This window comes from Lactuca saligna, chromosome 3 (assembly GCF_052625555.1).
Source record: "Lactuca saligna cultivar CGN05327 chromosome 3, ASM5262555v1, whole genome shotgun sequence".
NCBI lineage: Eukaryota > Viridiplantae > Streptophyta > Magnoliopsida > Asterales > Asteraceae > Lactuca > Lactuca saligna.
The window spans coordinates 108,796,973-108,816,662 of NC_136419.1; the positions used below are offsets into that span (position 1 = coordinate 108,796,973).

The window sequence follows — 19,690 nt, forward strand, 5'->3', positions numbered from 1 at the left end:
GCTATTTGGACATTACCCTAAATAGCCTCCGTTTCCTCTTATCGTCCCAAAACCCTAGTTTCGCAAAAGAGCATGATCCTTGAGATTAAAAGTGTTTTTAGTGGCCATTTTAGTGGGTGTGCAAGAAGGAGAAGGTGGTCATCAAGTCTTGAACGTGGGTGAGCTTCTAGATCCTGCATCTACTTCATCTTGGGGAGCTATTGGAGGTAAAAAGTCCAGACCTTCCTTAATCCTTTTTGCTAGAATGAGTTAGGGTTAGTTATGAGTTCATTTTTGTTCATAGATCCTCTATTGTGAGTTTGAGTAACTCCAGGGGTTAAGGATGTTAGATCTAGGTCCCTTTGTGTGGTTAAAAGCATCAAAATGTTAATTTGATAGTTATTATGGCACCATGCATGGGTTTAATGTCTTAAAGAGAGTCTTAATGGATAAAACGAAGTGTTGGGTTCCCACATGGCATGCAAAGGCATAAAGTTGCCAACTTTATGCCCTAGGACCTCTAATATGACCTAGATCTGGAGTTGGACGAAATGACCACATGAATTAAGCACCTAATGGTCATTTTTTCAAAACCAACTTGTACGTTGGGATTACTGATTTGTACGCTACGCGTACAGCCAAAGGATCTAGTACACTAAGCGTACTGATGAGGTACGCTGGGCGTACGCTCCTCGTTGGAGTTTGGGCTTCATTGGGCTTTTGAGCTATTTGGGCCCTATTCAGCCTTGGGCTTGGACCCATTAAGAGTTATTGGGCCTTTGTACATGTTTTTGGACCATAGGTGTCGTGGTTAGGCCTATTAGACCTTGTGGCCCATTATTTTTTGGACCTTGGATGTTAGGCCCATTTAGGAAGAAAGGCTTTTGGGCCATATTGGAGGAATTTGGACTTAGGATTTCGTACCATTGGCCAGGTTGTGTCATAAGCCTAATTAAGGTAATTTTTATACTTATACATTGTGAGATATTGGATTGCTAGCCGAACAACTATTGTTTTCAGCAGACCGATGTGAGTCTCTTCCCGATATTACGAGTCGAAGGCACCAAGGCCGACCCATTATCTGTTTATGCAAAATGTTAGTTGTGGTGCATTATATGTTGTGATCGGGTTTGAACACACCCCAAGGCGGGGCCCAATATGATATGTAAGGTTGAAAAATACCCCAAGGCAGGGCCCACTGTGATATGTTGGGTTGAAATATACCCAATGGTGGGGGCCCATATTTGTGTTGGGTTGGAAGTGAACCCCAAGGATGGGCCTATTTGTATGATTGGCATGTGTTATTTTTGGTAAACTCACTAAGCTTTTGCTTACAGTTTATTTGGTAAACTCACAAAGCCCAATATGATATGTCGGGTTGAAATATACCCCAGGGTAGGGCCCACTATGATATGTTGGGTTGAAATATACCCCAGGGTGAGGCCCTAGGGTGGGGGGCATATTTGTGCTCGGTTGGAAATGAACCCTAGAAATTGGCCTATTTGTATGATTGGTATGTGTTATTTTTGGTAAACTCACTAAGTTTTTTTATTATAGTTTATTTGGGTGTTTTCAAGTACTTTCGGTACTAAGGGGAATGGCTCGACTTGATGGCGTAGTATTCATTCTCCAGCATTTTCCGCATATATTGTTGTGGATACTCTGATATTTTATCATGCCTTGATGTAATGTATTTCTTTTAAACGATTTATGAATCAAATTCCCATTTTAAAAACAGAAATTTTTATCTGTTTTTTTCGAGTTGTTACAATTTTCTGCACAGGAACCGATCATAGTTATGTTTCTTCTTTTTAGCTCACGTTTCCCTGTTTTCTAGCTGATAGTTCTATTTATGCATTGCATTGTAATTTCTTATAGGACATGATTAAGAAAATTGCTTCAAGCTTCCGTTTTCTTCTTTTGATTTCTAGGAGATTAGCCATCTCAAAAAAGGCTTCTATCACATTTTTACTGAAACCACATTCATATGAAACCCCAATCATTTAACTAAGCGAACTCAAAAGTCTTCTTAATAATGATTTAACACTCAAAGGTTTTATAACTTATATTATGTTTAATAAGCATTTAATTATAAAAAGTTCAATCTTTTAGGTAGACATTCATACAAATCACATACAGTCTTCACAAAGAAAACAAACTTAAGTGTTTTTGTGTTATTTTGAGGTCTTATGACCACTTTTCGAGATATTTTATTAGCTTATAGCTTTTAATTTGTAAATTTGTTATATACTAATTATTTTTTATATTTTTCTTGGTTTTGGATTCTTTTAATATAATCATTTTATATTATGGTTTAATCTTTAATATATATTAAGATATATGTCCTCGATCATGTGTTATATAATGTGATCTGGATAATATTTAATTGGATATGTTAAATATGATTTTTTGTTATGTGTTATATAATGTGATCTAGATAATATTTAATTGGATATGTTAAATATTGTTTTGTACCGCTTAAAAAAATAACTCATTAAAAGTTATGAATATATTACATTTTCTATACAAGTTTGAAAAAATATATTTTTCTTTTCACATGTATTTGAAACTCATTACTTTTAAATTTATTTCAAATAATGATTATAAATTGATTAATAATGTTTGTAAGCCTAAAATTAACTAAACTTCAATATTAAATTAACATATTTTACTTCTACTTATAAAGTCATGTCTTTAACTTTTAATATATTATATTTAACTTATTAGTTTTGATATGTTATCGAATGTATCGATTTAAAGTCACAACTTTTGAATGGTTGATGTAAAAGACTATTTAAATTGTTAATTTAAATATAACGTTAAAATGTTAACCTAAATAGAAATTTCATTTAAAATTAAAGAAAACTGAACAATTATCTTGTAAATAGATATGTTATAAATTATATTGTTAAATGTAAAACCTAAATTGTAATCCCAAATTAACTAAAATATTTCATAAAACTATTTTTCTAAACATCAATAATTTCTAAATAAACAATTTACAAATAACTTACAATAATAATAGTTTAAATAAAAGATTATGTTTTTATCTTTAATATCAAAATCAATAGTTGATGTTTTAAATAACTACAATAACAAAAATTAAAAGGTTAATCAAATAAATTTTTTAAAAACTAATTAATTACAACATATCTAAATAACCTTAAATCATATATTCTATTTAACTTTATTTATAAGTAACATGCAAGTAGAGGTCATTATGACAATTAAGATTATATAGTTTTAATAGATTTATACATTAGCATATAACTCAAAATTAGGGCCGACGCTAGAGCATGGACAATGTGGGCGACCGTCCCGGGCCTCGTCAAATCTTGGGGCCCCGACAAAAAATTCAATTAATGTTATGTATATAGGTATAGATAATATAAAATATTATATGCAATACATAACCAAGTGTAACGTTGGTTGAGATGGTAGATTCACCTTGATTGAGGTCTATGAGGTTTCGTGTTCTAACCCTTTCCGTAGTATTTTTTTGGAAATTTTTTAATTTTTATTTGTTAATCTAATACAAGGTAGAAGGCCCAACATTGTGTAGTTAGGGATTAGGGATTTTTCTTCTTCTTAAGATGATGTCGGCTTTCCAAGAAATGACGCTTCAAATTTCAATAAGCAATAATATTTGATGTCTCCTCGTAATATACGACTTCACACTTCACAATATATTTCAAGGTAGAATCGCAGAAGCATAATTGGGTGAACAAGAAATCAAAAAGTTGTCATATTATTTCCCAATTTGTTTAGATGGTGCTTCAGTGATTAAATTTTTATGATATTCAGATATGGGTTTCTCATTACTCTTACCGATGGATTTTTTGCCCATGTGGATAGCAATGCCCCTGGCTCTATTTATGTGGTCTTTGTTTATGTGTTTCTTTGATGAGTTGCTCCTGAGATGGATTTGTTTATAAGATTTTGCTTTTCATTTTGGTGTAATCTAAACCCTGGCTATTGGACTTTTTTTTTTTCCTTATGGACGGTTTTTCCCCGTGCTCTCGTTTTGCTCCTACAGTGGTTTTTTGCCATATTATCAACTTTTCTCATTGCTTTCAATTTGTTGTTTTCATGTTTGGCTCCTTTGGATTGAATATCAAGCTCATATTCCTTGTTTGTTCTTCATGATGTTTCTTTGGTTCTGTTTTCCAAGTTTATGCGTTTTTTACATCTGTTCTAATTTTCTGATTTAAGAATTTAATTTTTTTCCCCTAATTTTTTGTGTAGGTGAACTGAAAGAGAAGTGTAAACAACGTGATGAGAGGATGGTTCAAATGACGATTATACCCACTTTCACTTTAGTTTGTATATTTTTATATTGTGGGTCTGATTATATTGGTTGCAAAAACCAAAACTTTGGTAGTAATGGTGATTTTGGATGTCGTGGATGAAATTTTGTGATGTAAAAGTTGTACGGTAGTAGTCTTCTATTATCATTTTTATACACTAGCATTTAAGCTTATACCATGCACTTTGATAACGAAAAAAATGGGATTATTTGCTTATTTTTTTTTTTTAAATTGTCATCATGTATTCCTTCCACTTTGAATGTCGATAAAGGGCATCCTATCTGAATTTGCCCCGGGCTTCAAATTGGCTTGGAACGGTCCTGTTCAAAATAATCAGTATTTTATACTAAATTAGTATAAGAATTATTATATCAAAGTTAACATCATTTTTATATTTATAAAACATATATTTAAAACTTTATAGTTGTATTATGCGCAACAAATGGATACTCGCTTTGTTGTTTTATAATAATAGTGCTTCCTAACTTAGGGCCTGTTACTATTCGTATGTCAGGTATAGGTATAATTACAATAACGACCAACATAGATGGAAATTTCATTAAAACAAAAAGAAGGAACTAAGACATGAATTGGACGAATGGGTTACAACACCAAGCTAACCAAGAATAGGGGACCCCTTATTTTGGCTATTCATCCGCATGAGAATCCACAAGTGAATTGTTAACATAACAACTTGCATCTTTTACATAAGAGATTTCATGAGTGTACTCCTCTTTTGAAATCTTATGAATTGACCGATTCAAGAAAGGAAATGGATCACTAATATGCAATGAATATGACCAATATACCCGTCAAAATATGTTATTCTAAATTTAAAACTTGTAAAGATACTCATCTTCACGACTTTTCTTATGAGCAACATGCCTATAGGAGCTTTAACTTCAAAAATATGTGGCAACATGGATTATGCATGATTTTACTTTGCTCACTTTAAGCAATATCATATTTTAGTTATTGTACTAGGGTAACAAAGAAAAAGTTTATAAACTATTCCATATCCCTTTTAAGAACACATTGCATACTGATATATTCTAACACGTGTTTTGTACAGGTTATTTACTCTATTCAACGATCAACGAATCATCCATTTCCACCATAAAAGGAATCCATCTACTCCATGATTACATATGACTTTTATCAGCATAAATACATGCAATGAGCCACATGTTTAAATAAATTTGAAGTGTACGAATTTATTGCATATCAGTCGTTGTAGTATAGTGGTAAGTATTCCCGCCTGTCACGCGGGTGACCCGGGTTCGATCCCCGGCAACGGCGATTTTGTTAAAGTTTTGGAATTCGACTCCACCAGACCATATATCTTTTTATTAGTCTGTGACATTGTAATACGTTTTCAATATTATCGTTTATATTATAGTTTTTTTAAGCCATAGTGTTCATCGTTTTTTAATTTTTTTTTGTTTTCTAAAATAGTGGTTAGAGTAATATGATTACAAGGAGAAAAAAATACATAATTAACCCGGATATATAATGAAAAAGAATTTGATGAATACATTATGTTAGATACATTTTTGTCATACTTATATATGATCTTAGGAATGCTTATTCTTTTATCTAATCTAATGGACCAAGTGAAGATGTTCTCAATCGTAAGCAAGAGAGGGTCTACAACGAAATGAGGATGTTCCATAATCCATAATCCATACTCTCAAATTCTTTTTTGCAATTTTTAAGTTTTAAAATATAAAATATAAAAATTATAACAGTGGTTCATCCATTATCTTTGTAATAATACTATAATTTAATAGTGCTTACTCATCTGCAAACACTCGGGTTTGTTGCTATTCGTATGTCTAAGTGTAGGGATAATTACAAAAATAACCAACATGGATGGACATTTTGTTTTTTGAACAACAAGAAATTTCATTAAAAAAAATAATAAATAAAGGGCTAGGACCTAAATGAATTACAAAACAACCGGCAGCAAAGGAACTTAAGAGGAACAACACTTGAATACGACTATTGGGTTACAACACCAAGCTAATTAAAGAAACAAGTGTGCTTGTATCTCGCTTGCAAATGTGGAATGTTAGATTGAATCTTGACAGCAAACCTTTGGATTTTTTAAATGTCACAAAACTCACATAAAAAAATAGTGAAATGACTTTCAATAGTTGATTAGAGGAGCACCAACAACTTTCGACCACATGTACAAAACCATCGAGTTCATGGAGAGGTTGTTTGAGAGAAGAAACAAGCACCAACACAATATACAAACCTATACTTCAATGGCTGTTGGACAAGATGGTACGAGGTTGGAGGTGGTTTATGGTAGTACACTATTAGAATAAACTAAAATCCTAGATCGAACCCATATTATCAAATCACCAAGATGTAAAAGAAATTGATACATTGATCGATTGTGTCGTTTTCTAGATGTAGAATTTCGATGACAGACAAGAACTATATGATGCTCTTCCGCAACAAAGACCCATACTATTTTGATATAATCTTATTTAACTATGTATTTTAGGACATTATCCTAATATATTAAAGTACAGATATTATATCTTAAGTATATCATACTTAATATGCTTTGAAATATTCAATTATAGTTAAATTGGAAGCTTCGAATGCAAAAGGAAGAGAAATGAGCTAAAAAAGACGCAAAAAGGATGTTATTGGACAGTTTGACCCTTTGTCGGTGTTTTAACCATATCTCATAATTCGTAACTTCAATTGACAAGATTCAAAATATTCTAAAAACAAAAAAAAATTTGGACGATTTTCGTGTTTTGGGAAAATTCTGATTCTTATTTCCCACACTGTGGAAAAGCGTTTCCACAGCGTGGATATTCGGAAAATTTCGTGGACGCGAATAAACTATCTCCCATAGTGTGGTTAGACTTTTTCCACGACGTGGCAACGCTGAAACTCATAAATAGATCCAAAAGTTAACCTTAATGACATATCTTCAACCCTAACTCGTTTCCTATGAAAATAAACCTTAGAGAAGCCATTTTGAGGGTCTAGAAGGCGGTCAGAAGGCCGTTAAGCTGATATGGAGCAATATCTTAAGGTTTCGAGAGCTTATTCATGACAGGAATCATTTGGTTTTGATGTTCTGACCATGATTAATATTCCAGTTGTTTCTATTTGCATTTTTACTTTCTGATTTAGGGCTTCAAAACCTTATTGCTTTGTGTTAGACTAGATTAATCATTAAGATTATTGATTAATTAGCTATTTGGATTATTTATTCTTATTTGTTTGTTATGATAGCTTGATAAAGAACTTTTTGTGTTAATGATAACTACTTTTCTGTTTATTGCTGAGTTTTAATAAGATTAGATGATCAATCTCTGTTTAGTTTGCTTGTATCTTCTGGATTTGTGATCATCAAAGTTATAAGACTAGAGTTTTGATAAAAAAAAACCTTAGGGTAAAATAGAAAAGTTGGTAAATTAATGTGAAAATTAAGATTTGATTATCATTCATGTATTGAATTGATGTTATTAACCATTAATTTCATTCACTAATTCAAGTCTAGCATAATTTGAACTTTAAACTAGTATGCTTGTTTGTTTGTGTAGCATTCTCAAAATTCTCAAAAATTTTAAACTTTTAAAATCTACTCAAAACCATCATTGTTTAATTTTTTTTAAAATAAGTTCAACATCAGATAAATCCCAAAATCGTGAAATAAAACATGAGGAGGTGCACGATCACGTCTTCGCCTTCCCGCGATCCTCCAAAGTACCTGAAACATAATCCAAAATTGCAAGCCCAAATATTAGTGAGTTTCCCCCAAAGTACCCACACAAACCAAAACCAGGATAATACAGTAAACAACATGCATACCAAGCCTTCAACCTGACGGGAACGCCCCACCGGCCTACAGTTTATCTGGTATGCTCAGAGAACCTACAACATCACTAGTATTCCACCTTGGGCCTTCAGCATATCTGGAACATTCTTCCGGCCTTCGGCCTGACTGGTACGCCCCACTGACCTTCATTCTATCAGGGACACCCTAGGTCTGTTGGCCTTCATCACAAACCGGGAAAGCCTCAACCCAACTACTCATAACTTGTCGACATATACATTACACATATACATATTACCAGGCAACATACAAACAGGCAGATCTTACCAATCACTAAGCATATCATCATCCTATCTACCAGGATACAGATCTAACAGATCACTATAATACTCAATCATGCAATAATCAGGATAACAGTCCAAAAGGGCCGACCTTGGTGCCTTCGACCCGACAAGTATAGTGAGGAACACTTACCTCACACGTAGTGTATAACTGATAAGGTCTGACTCGAATCTCAGCTCCTGACTAAATTTCCTACAACCATCATGTGACCAATTCCATCAAAATCCCGTAGTACCCAAAATGCCTTCAAAAGTCAAACATAGTCAACCATGGTCAAAGTCAAAGACAACGGTTAAGGTCAACAATCCATATTGACCCAACTTGTCGAGTACACCAATAAAATCATCGAGTCCGTAAAGTAATCAGAAAGTCAGGAAAATCCCATCCAATTCATCGTGTTGGCTTGCAAACTCGCCGAGTTTGCCCGAGCTTAATACATTCAGGTGTTCCTACGATTCCAGGGACTCCAAGACTCAAATCTAACCTCAAATGCTATAAAAAAAGATAAAGTTTCCAACTTTATCCTTTAGGGTTACTCCAAGTGTTCAAAAACCCATCCACAAAGCTTGAGGATTCATGGACTTAACCAATAAGCACAAAATACTTGAGCTATGGAACCCAACCTTTCAAGAGGAGATTCTAGCATCAAAATAAACCCAAAGGTTAGTGCTTTATAGACATGCATGTCTTGAACCCAAAATAGGTCAAAAAGGGAAAATATAACCTAAACTCCATGCATGACATTAAAACTTGGCTAAAGACCAGATCCAAAGCACTACAAGGTCACCTTGATCTGCAAATTCATCAGGTTGCAAAGTTTATGAGATCCATCCATTGTAACTGAAGGGTTTTAAGCTAAACAACAATTCATATGTGTGCATGCAACCCTAATGTCTTGGGTCTAGGTTTTCTATAATTGAACACGCAAACTTGAACACAAAAGGAGAAACCATAAGAAGTGTCTAAAATTTTCATAAACTATATAAGACTAGGGTTTGGTTACATACCTTGATTGTTATATTGTAATAACTAATTCCTTTGTTGATCTTGAAGCTTGAGAACTTAGTGTCACAAGTGTAACACCTCTAATGGCTCACAAACACACAATGCAAGAGAATAATATGAGAGAGGAGGAGGAGATCAAATTCTCGCTTCTTGCTTTTTCCAAAGAGTGGCCGAAATTTCAAGGGTTTAAAACTATTTATATAGTGCACCAAGGATGCTATGGATAACCCTAATCTCAATTATGGTAATTATCCACCTCCTTTGATTATCCATATATGATAAGATATTCTATAAATTCTAGAATAATCTTACATATACCAAAATTTTATCCACCACCTTCCCTAGGAAGGTTCTGGACTCTTTTGCTCATCTATTGAATAATTACACTTTTAGTCCCCACACTTTTAATTAATTCCTTTAATCCCATAATTAATTCCAAATTAATTTCTGATTAATTATTAATTAACAATATGATTACTAATTAGTATATTATTTTCATAACATATTAATAAATCATTTATTCCAATTTATTAAACAAATTAATAAATTCTTCCTTTTCCTCAATAATCATCATGTCTAGTTGTACATGTAAAGTTAACCCAAAAGGATCATGCCACTATCAATTCAAGCATATACCAATTATAGTTATGGGCTTAGACACCTAATCCAACAGTCTCCCACTTGGATAAGTCTAACAACTATAGTTTCAAGTATGGCTTCAAAACTGATAAGCAATCGTATCTCTAAAAGCTTTTGACTCTGACCTAGTCAGTTGCGTGTCCTAAGATAAGGGATCATATAATCTTCCATTTTTCAAGATATCACGTGAATAAATGACATGGAACAAAATCATTCTCACTTTTCAACAATTTGTTTCCCGATTTCTGATCTACAATGACAAAGAACTTAATAAAAAACACATCAATTCAGTCCTGACTAGGCCCGACATAAGTCTGGGCTCGACATAAGTCAACACCAACTGATCAAGACGCCCAAGATATTGCTTTTCCCCCTTAGGTCAAATGGAACAAATAAACTTTGACCCATATGCTTGTACTATTTACTCATCAAATCATGCACAACAATACGTTTTATAACACCAAGTTACTGATGCGCTTATGCATTATCAATGCACAACCAAGTCGCAAACAACAACTCATATATCTTGGTTTTAAGATTATACGATATTATCATCTCAGAATTACTCGTGATAAATTCAATGAAGTAATTCATCGAGCGTGGGTTTAACCCAATACTTAAATACCTATTTCAAAAGCACTCATGAATGTTGCAGTAAACCATTGCTATGTTTAAACACTTAGATAATCTACAATCCAATTCATGACAGCCTTGATTCACTACTTACTTCAAATGTATAATTGACTGTGGATATTTGAATAATCTAATTATTTGGGCACTAAAACATGAAAAAAAAACACAATGATAAACAATTGACAAAAGACAGTAAACAATACTTATAAATAAATCTTTATTCATTTAATCATCAAATGTCAATTACATTTACTTGTTACAAGTTTCTAAATATCTATCTAATCACTAAAACTAATATCATCCTTCAGACCAATGTTCCTTGCGTACTGAACATGCATAATCCTACTCAGTTCCTTGGTCAAGGAAACCGCTCCTTCATTATTGCAAAAAATTTCCGTCGGATCCTTAATGGTTGGTATTACTCCAAGATCTCCAATGAAGTTCTTCAACCATATAGCCTCCTTTGATGTTTCACTTGTGCCAATGTTCTATGATTCACAAGTAGAAACAGCCACGATCTCCTGCTTGGAACTTTTCCAAGTCACTACTCCTCTATTAAGGGTAAACACCCAGCCTGACTGAGAACAAGAGTTATCTATGTTTGTCTGAAATTGGCGTCACTATATCTGGTAACTCTTAAGTCATCACTGCCACCAAGCACAACGACATAGTCCTTAGTTCTTCGCAGATACTTAAGTATGTTCTTAACCACTATCCAATGAGCTTTACCAGGATTTCTATGACATCGCCTAATCATGCTCAAAGCAAAATCCATGTCAAATCGATTACATGGCACAACATACATGATCGATCCAATGGCAAAAGCATATGGAACTCGACTCATTTCTGCCATCTCAGCATCGGTACTCAGACTTTGAGTCTTACTCGACTTGGTATTACTTTGGATAGGTAACTGATGCGTGCAATAAGCTACACCTGATTTCATATTTATAACCTTACTAACTCAACTAAGTAAATTGCACCTAGGTAATGTACCTAGTCAAATTGTAGAATAGTTAAGGTAAGTTGGGTGTCGATCATAAGGAACGGTTTTGACTAACTTATTTATCTACTACTAAATTAACCTAATTATTAACAAAGAAAGGGGTTTTTTATCTAATTTTTCAAGTTTAGATGAACATAATTCTTTAACACAAACTCAATCAATAACAAAACACTTCTGTTAGTTCGAATCCACTTTCACTCAATGGGCATACATTAGTTATGACTATTACTGTTGGTTACCAATTAATAAAATATTAGCAATTTAGTTCTAAATCTACTAATCATTAATCAATTCATGTAATTCTATGTAAGGTCTCACAATGGTTAACACATAATCCATTATTAAATGAGATTGGAGCTATGTAACATTGATTTGATAAACACACATTATGGTCATAGTCATGAATTCTCTAGCACAACTTAATTTTAATAATTTAGGCTCTTAACTAAGATTGATTTGATCTTAGCTCTAATAAACTAGTGTTCACTGAATTATTAGGTATTCAATTCATACAGATTTGTATTCATTAACTAAACATAACAAGAATTTTAAGCAATTAGTTATCAAGACAAACATACTAGGTAAAATCAATCCAACACAAGCATATTATCAACAAGTAAAGTCAAATCTAATGCATTAAAACCATGAGTTCCAGCTTCATTTAGCTAACAGAAGCAACTAGATTTAGCTGGACATACAACTAAACAAAGAAAAACCATAATCAAAGACATGTTCAAGTGTACCAATCTATAAACCAATTTATGAACTTCTTCTTCCTTGGTGTTAAAACCAATTTCCAAGTCTTCTCTTCCTCTGAAATCCGTCTCTAGGAGCCCTTCTAAGGCAGCCAAAACTTTCAAAGTCGTAGGGACCAAGGAATATATATATATATATATATATATATATATATATATATATATATATATATATATATAGATTTTTTTATGGCCGATTCACCTTGTGAATACGTAAATATCCGTATACAACACAAATTCCTGATCCACGATGTTTATCTTCTAGAAGGTCATACTCACCTCGTGAATTTTGTAACTCTCACCTCGTGAATACACATTTTTTTGATTTTCTTGTCTTTCAGCCCTTTAACCTCCAAAGTTCCATTATGTAACGCTTTTAGTCCTTTTTCTTCAAAATGTCTTCTTTTTGGCTACAAAATATATTTTTACCTTATAAGTACCATTATTCTATTCAAATAACCAAAATATATGTAAAATGTACTTAAATATTGCCTAAAAACATGTATAAATATGACAATATCAAAATACCCCACACTTGCTCTTTGCTTGCCCTCACGCAAATCTAACTCAAACTCTTATCACTAACATCACATAAAACAATCCAATTTAAGCGCGACCATTACATCAGGACCTCAATGCGTATAGATGTGTCTAAAATCCTAACAACCTCCCAACCCTAGCTACTCACATCCTTATGAACTTTTACTCCTTAGCTTATAAGACATTCATTTCTGCAACCCTCCGGATCAATCGTTAGAAAATTTTCTTAACCTCAAGGTATTTTTGTAAATCTATCCAAGCATACATAATCTAGAAATTATAACTTTTGATACCACAATAGAGCTCTTTGGAATTCTTTACTTCTTTGATATAATCGATCTTTGATTTCTTTGAATTCTCCACTTTTTGTTTGAGTTTTGGTATCTTCAACTTTTTGGATTTCTTCTGAATTTTTAATCTTTGATTTTCATATTTTGATTGCTCAAAAAATTCTTTACAACTTTTCTTGTAATTCTCTCTCTCCTTTTTTATGTAACTCACTTGTTTTCTTTCACTCAAATCCTACATGCTTAAGTAGGGGTGCTTAACTTCAACCCTTATTGGTTAAGATATTAGTTTATGTGCATTGACTACATAATCTTTCCTGGATAGATTTCAGGTTTAGGCTGCACAACATTTATGCCATATAAACTACCAGGTTAACTTTTCATATCTCATGACTTTTCACTAGGAAACGAGAAGCCACAAATACACTTTAACACATGTTGGCTCGATTAAACATTTGAGTTCTCATCGGATCATCCCACATAACACTAGCAACTTAAGTTCAAATTATTACTAGAATTAATTATTAGGTTATTATTTCAAATCTATTAAAATTTACTTCAAAATTTTTAAAATTACCAAAATTTCTATCAATTTACTTTTCTACCACTACCCCACACTTATTACATACAATGCCCTCATTGTATGCTATGCAAAACATATAATTATACAGAGGGAGAAAAGGAACAAACTCCCCTGGGATAGAAGTGTCATGTATGAACTCCAAATGTGTGCATAAAGTGTGCATCTTGAATACGGACTTCGTGAAATAGGAACTGGATCTTGAACACACGAGATATGTAATGTACCGGAAAAGTATGGAATCGAAACTTCAATCTTCAACCAATGCGGTGGAAATCTCCAAAACGAAAAGAGCAATGTGGTAAAGCATACACCACATTGCATGGTAGAGAAAATGAGTCATTCATATCCTCATAATAATGTCAAAAAGAATAATGGTGAACCACATAATGAATATGGAATAATGATATTCATTTTTGTGAAAAATGTAAATTCATGTCGTGAACCTACTGAATTCACGAGGTGAAGTCGGTGTGAAGCGGGTTTTGGGAACTCATCATTTATTGATTCACGAGGTGAATATTTAAATATTCATGAGGTGAAAACTGGAATCCCAGAAATATTGTGCCCCTAAATCTTCTTTCAATTCTTGTATTCAACCCCATGTCTTAATGGATTAAGACTCTTCTAACCTTATTATTTTGGACTCTTCCCTATAACTCTACCTTCGCTCTTGACTCACCCCACACTTATTATAAATTGTGGGGCTCGACTCTCGACTTTAAACACTCTCGGGTAAACACATACGCACTCATATCTCGACATCCTTTTTATGCGGCTCCTAGCAAATCTGAAAAATAACAACCAAAGAAGAGAAAACTAACATAATATCTTAATAGTTCTACAATCCAAAAAAATTTAAAAAACAAAATAAAACCAAAACAAACAAAACTAAAATAAACTAAATAAAACTAAAAATAAATGATCAATCATCCTCATCATCCTCGTTCGCTCCGCTAGTCCCGACTCCTTCTCCTCTCAGCATCAATAACTCTTCCCACGTAGGGATATACGGGCATTGAGGTGGCACGGTGGGTGGTCTTACCACATTCATATGAGAGAACATGGATTCAAGAATTTGGGTGTTATAAGTCACCCCACCGCATAATTAATCCAAATATGAACCCACCCGACTTTGGAACGGGTCGATGGGTATTCCACCCTCATATGGTTGGGATCTTACCATTTCCCCCCGGGCTCTCACGTTCCTTCTTCGAGGCCTTCGTTGTTGCTTGGGCTCTTTGGTCAGTTGGTCCTCGCCCTCGTCATCGATGTGCGGTATCCCCCAATGCATCCCATAATTAACCACAACACGTATGGTCTCAAGGTATCCCATACAAATTTCATTCCCTTGTTTACATGCAAGTGTCCGTGTAATCGCGGGAATGAGGAAACCATAAGACTTGGCTAAGGGGGTGACAAAATGGCCTCCACAGATTGGTCTCCTGGGTCGGGAACTCACTACATATTCTACCAAGTAAGGAGCCAAAAAGTAGGGAAGATTGCAACAAAACCCCGGTTGTAAAATAGACCACAAGAAAAATAAATTAATCTTGGTGACCTTATCTCCATATTTTTTATGTTGGATGGAAAATGTGATCAGCTTGTGAATCAAATGGTGAATTAGTGATTTGATGCTGCTTTCTGGTGACATACCGGAGTCGAAAACACCAAAAGCGATATGGCTCCAAAATTCATATCCTGACATTCCCCCGGAATAAGTACGGGTAGCCTCCCTTAAGAACATAGAAAACTCGTGGGTCATGGTCTCGTGGGCCTTGTATAAACCCATCCTCCATGAAAATTCTACCAAGCTGTACTCCCTATATTCCCCACCCAAACGAAAGACCAATGCTTGTGGGAAAGTAGGATCTGGGACATTCTCATGAAACGCCACGATGGAAAAGAACTCAACACATAATTCCTTGTAGACACTTTCTTGGATGGCGAACAAGTTACTCCATCCCTTGCATGTAAGCGAATACCCGTTTCCCATAAAAGTTTTGGTAAGAAATGGGTTTAGTCTTTCAACGAGTCCAACCTCCTGAAGTCTTTGCCAATTAACTGTTCGGGCAACAGCAAACTCTCTGTTGTGTAACCATCCCAATCTAGTGTTGTATCGGGTGAGCACGTCCCTAGATATATTTTTCGGGAATATGTAAAACGGGTGCAAATTAGCAACCCCACCTTGGTCGTCACTAACCTCGCATCTAGGTGCTATTTTCCTGTAAAAATAAATAAACAACAAAAACAAAACCAAAAATCCAAAATATTAGATAATCGATAGAACAGATTGTGGATGTACCGGACTCACCTCGTGAGTCTTAAGAAACTCACCTCGTGAGTTTGCTATTAACAGTGAAATGGGTCCTAATAATCAGAAATCGGGACTTAATTTTTGTTAGGTTTTACTCATGAACCATTTCTAAGCACAATCAAGTAACATGCAATGGATGAATAACACAATTTGGGAGAATTTTCAACATTTAAGCATATGAAAACCCTAGCCCCTAAATCAACAAATTAGTGAAAATTAACCAAAAGAAATAAGAGATATTTACCTTTGTGAAGAAGATTATGTAAGCAAAAGGATTAAATTAAGTAAATCTAGGCCAAAATCGGGTGTTGGGGGGGGGGGGGGGGGACCAAAAAACAATCTTCACTTCGTGAGGTTGAGAAAGTTGTTTGGTCAAAAGGATTCTAAATTGTTTAAGTTGTGGTCCCGTGTTATTTCGGGATTCACCTCGTGAATCCTTTCAAACTCACGTCGTGAGTTTTTTTAAGACTCACAAGGTTGGACCATTTAATTACACAATAATAGGCTAATATATTCATTTGGTTAAAATGCCCCAGCCCGTATGTATTACGGGCTCACATGGTGAATAGTATCGAACTCACCTCGTGAGTTATGTCTGATGGAAAAAAAATTCAAGCCTAATTAAAAATTCTTCTTATTTACTACTCAATTTAGGAACCCCACACTTAACTTTTACCACTTAATTTGGATGATTAGATGATTGAATATCTAAAAAAAACTAAATATGAAAAAACTAAACTAAAGGCATAAAGGAAAAGTAAATTCAAACCGAGCTTGGGTTGCCTCCCGAGAAGCGCTTCTTTTTGAAGGAGTCGTAAGCCGGATTCCGTGCTTCCTTACATTGAACCGTCTGAAGAGTCCATCACCACCTGAACCTTCTGCTCCTTCCATCGCCTCTTGTATGCTTGAACACGTTGATTGTATGCCTTTTTCAAATGTTCCTTTTTTGCCTTCTCCTTGTCTATGTCAAGCTTCCTTTTGTCCCTTTTGTTTCCAACTTTTATTCATTCTTCTTTAGCTCAATAGGAACCTTCTCTTCTTTCGCCACTGGAATCGTCTCCTTGGATGTAACCTCATCTTCATCACTTGACAATTCATCGTTTTCCTCACTCATCAAAGTTGTTGGTTTTGTGTAGGCAATGACTTCAATGAAAAACGGAACTGATGCTCTTGGTTTAGTGCGATTGACTTGATGAACCGTTTTGATTTCTTCCTCCATGAGCTTTTCTAATTCTTCAAGTTCATTATCTTCATAAATATTGAACACTTCACCGTTAACATAATATCCTTGAAACCCATCTTGTATCCCAAAAGTTTCCTTATCATCACTAACTCTCAAAGTGAGCTTGGATTCGCGTATATCAACTAAAGCCCCAACAATATTTAGTAACGGGCGACCAAGAATAATCGGAACATCGGGATCTTCTTTCATATCTAAAACCACAAAATCTATTGGAAAAACGAATTTCCCAATTTTTACAAGAATATTTTCCACAATGCCCCGGGTTTGTGTCACTGAACAGTTTTCCATGTGAATAGTCATCTTTGTTGCCTTCAACTTTTGAATATTCAACTTCTAATAAAATGCAAGGCATCAAATTTATGCTAGCCCTAGAATCGGCTAAAGCATAAATCTTCATATTATTCCCAAACTCACATGGAAGAGTGAGGCGTCTAGGATCCCCCATCTTCTTAGGTATCTCTCCCAATATAGCTTTTGAACTTTGCTCACTTAGAATCACCAGATGGCTCACGTCCTGAGCTCACTAATTCAACATAATTTTGTTTTTCGATTTTTAACTTCTTCGGTTATGATTCGACCTACTTTTGCTCCACTTCTAATGCTTTTAGGAACTCAGAGATTTCCTCTCCTTTAGTTTCAATCATCATAACATGGGATTGAGCATTATTTTCGGGAAATTGTGAGGATAATTTTTTGCTCACCAAAGTAGTTAGTTGACCAACATGGACTTCTAGATTATGGATTGATGCTTGATGAATTCTTAATGAGGATTGTGGTCAATCATCATTTTGTGATGTTCTTTCATCATGTTCATATGTTCCTTTAGCACTGCATCAATATCATCATGCCTTTTCTCGGAAGCCTCCATAAATCGAGTCAAGATGTTTTCCAAATCTACTTTCTTCTCGGCTGGTGATTGTTCTTATTGGTAGAAGCCTCGGCCTGTCTGCTTATATTTCTCTTCTTTTTTGCTTCTTATACTGATCGTAAGGCAGCCACTCTTTTTTTGGTTTTCTCCAATCTTCATCATAATTGTCCCCACTCGAGTAGCAAAATTGAGTCTTCTTGTTCCCATATTCATCCAAATGGTAATCTTTAGTCAAGTGTGGACCATTACATCATTCACAACAAACTCTAATTGCATGAATTAAATGGTCCATTTGGGTCAGCCTTCGGTCCATATTATTTAGCATTACCATCATAGCAGCCATTTCTTCAGAATGTGAACTCACAACTCCTTTTACGCCTTCATTCCTTAGATTGTGGTATTCAAGAGAATGCTTTGCAAATTCTTCAACTAATTCCTTGACTTCGCCCGAAATTCTTCTTTGTAAGTGGTCCTTGAGAATCAAGGAGTTGCCTTGTCATTACATTTATCCCATCATAGAATATAGATACTTCTTGTTGAATGTTAAGGTCATGTTGAGGACAATTCCTTAACAACCCTTTGTAACGCTCCCATGCCTCGTAAAGTGACTCACCCGGGTTTTGCTCAAAATTGGCTATTGACTTCTTGAGTTTATCTATCTTGGATGGTGGGCAGAAATGGTCTAAATTTGTTTCGCATATCTGAGACTAAGTAGTGATTGTACCAGGTGGAAGTGCCTTTAACCAATCTTTTGGAGCTCCCTTAAAAGTAACGGGAATCATCCTTAGCAACACGGTATCTCTATTAACATTCGGGAAATTAAAATAATCTGCAGTATCGTTGACTTCATCTAAGTGCTTAAACGCATCCTCATGATCTTTTCCATAGAATGGGTTATCCTTCAGTGCAGAAAGGATATGTCCTTTTAGCTCGAATGTGGCAGTGGTAGGTATGGCAAGTTGTACTAAACTCGGACCAACATCATATCAAATTCTCCTTCTGTAAGCTCCCATGGACATTTCTTCGATGTTTGCCTTCTCGTTCCTTGGCTCATTTCCGCGTTCACTCATATGTAATTCAAATTCAGGCTCAGTGTCGTAATCAGATTCGGTTTGGACAGGTATTTGATCTAAGTTTTCAACCTTGCTCTTGTTCTTTGAAAAAGAACTCGACTCTTCCATTTTCTTCCCAAAATTCTTTGATAACACTCACTTGAATTCTTGTAAAGGCGTCTTATTTGGTGTTTGATATTCTTCCATGTTCTTATCCTTCTTTTTGTGAAGGGCTGACTCTGGATCTTAAAGTGTTGGTACCAAAGGTGTGTTAAAGCCTCTGGTCATGAACTCCTGAAATAAAACAAAAAATAAAAACATAAAACTGA

General features: G+C 34.6%; 2 non-coding genes across 2 annotated transcripts; both read left to right on the forward strand.

Annotated features, from left to right (window-relative positions):
• The first annotated feature begins 5,513 nt into the window (after positions 1-5,513).
• Positions 5,514-5,585, forward strand: TRNAD-GUC (transfer RNA aspartic acid (anticodon GUC)). The gene has a single exon. It is a non-coding gene; the product is annotated as a tRNA-Asp (tRNA).
• A 13,270-nt stretch (positions 5,586-18,855) lies between these two features.
• On the forward strand, positions 18,856-18,962 carry LOC145038117 (small nucleolar RNA R71). Its single transcript, XR_013679184.1, has one exon. It is a non-coding gene; the product is annotated as a small nucleolar RNA R71 (small nucleolar RNA).
• Positions 18,963-19,690: the final 728 nt, after the last annotated feature.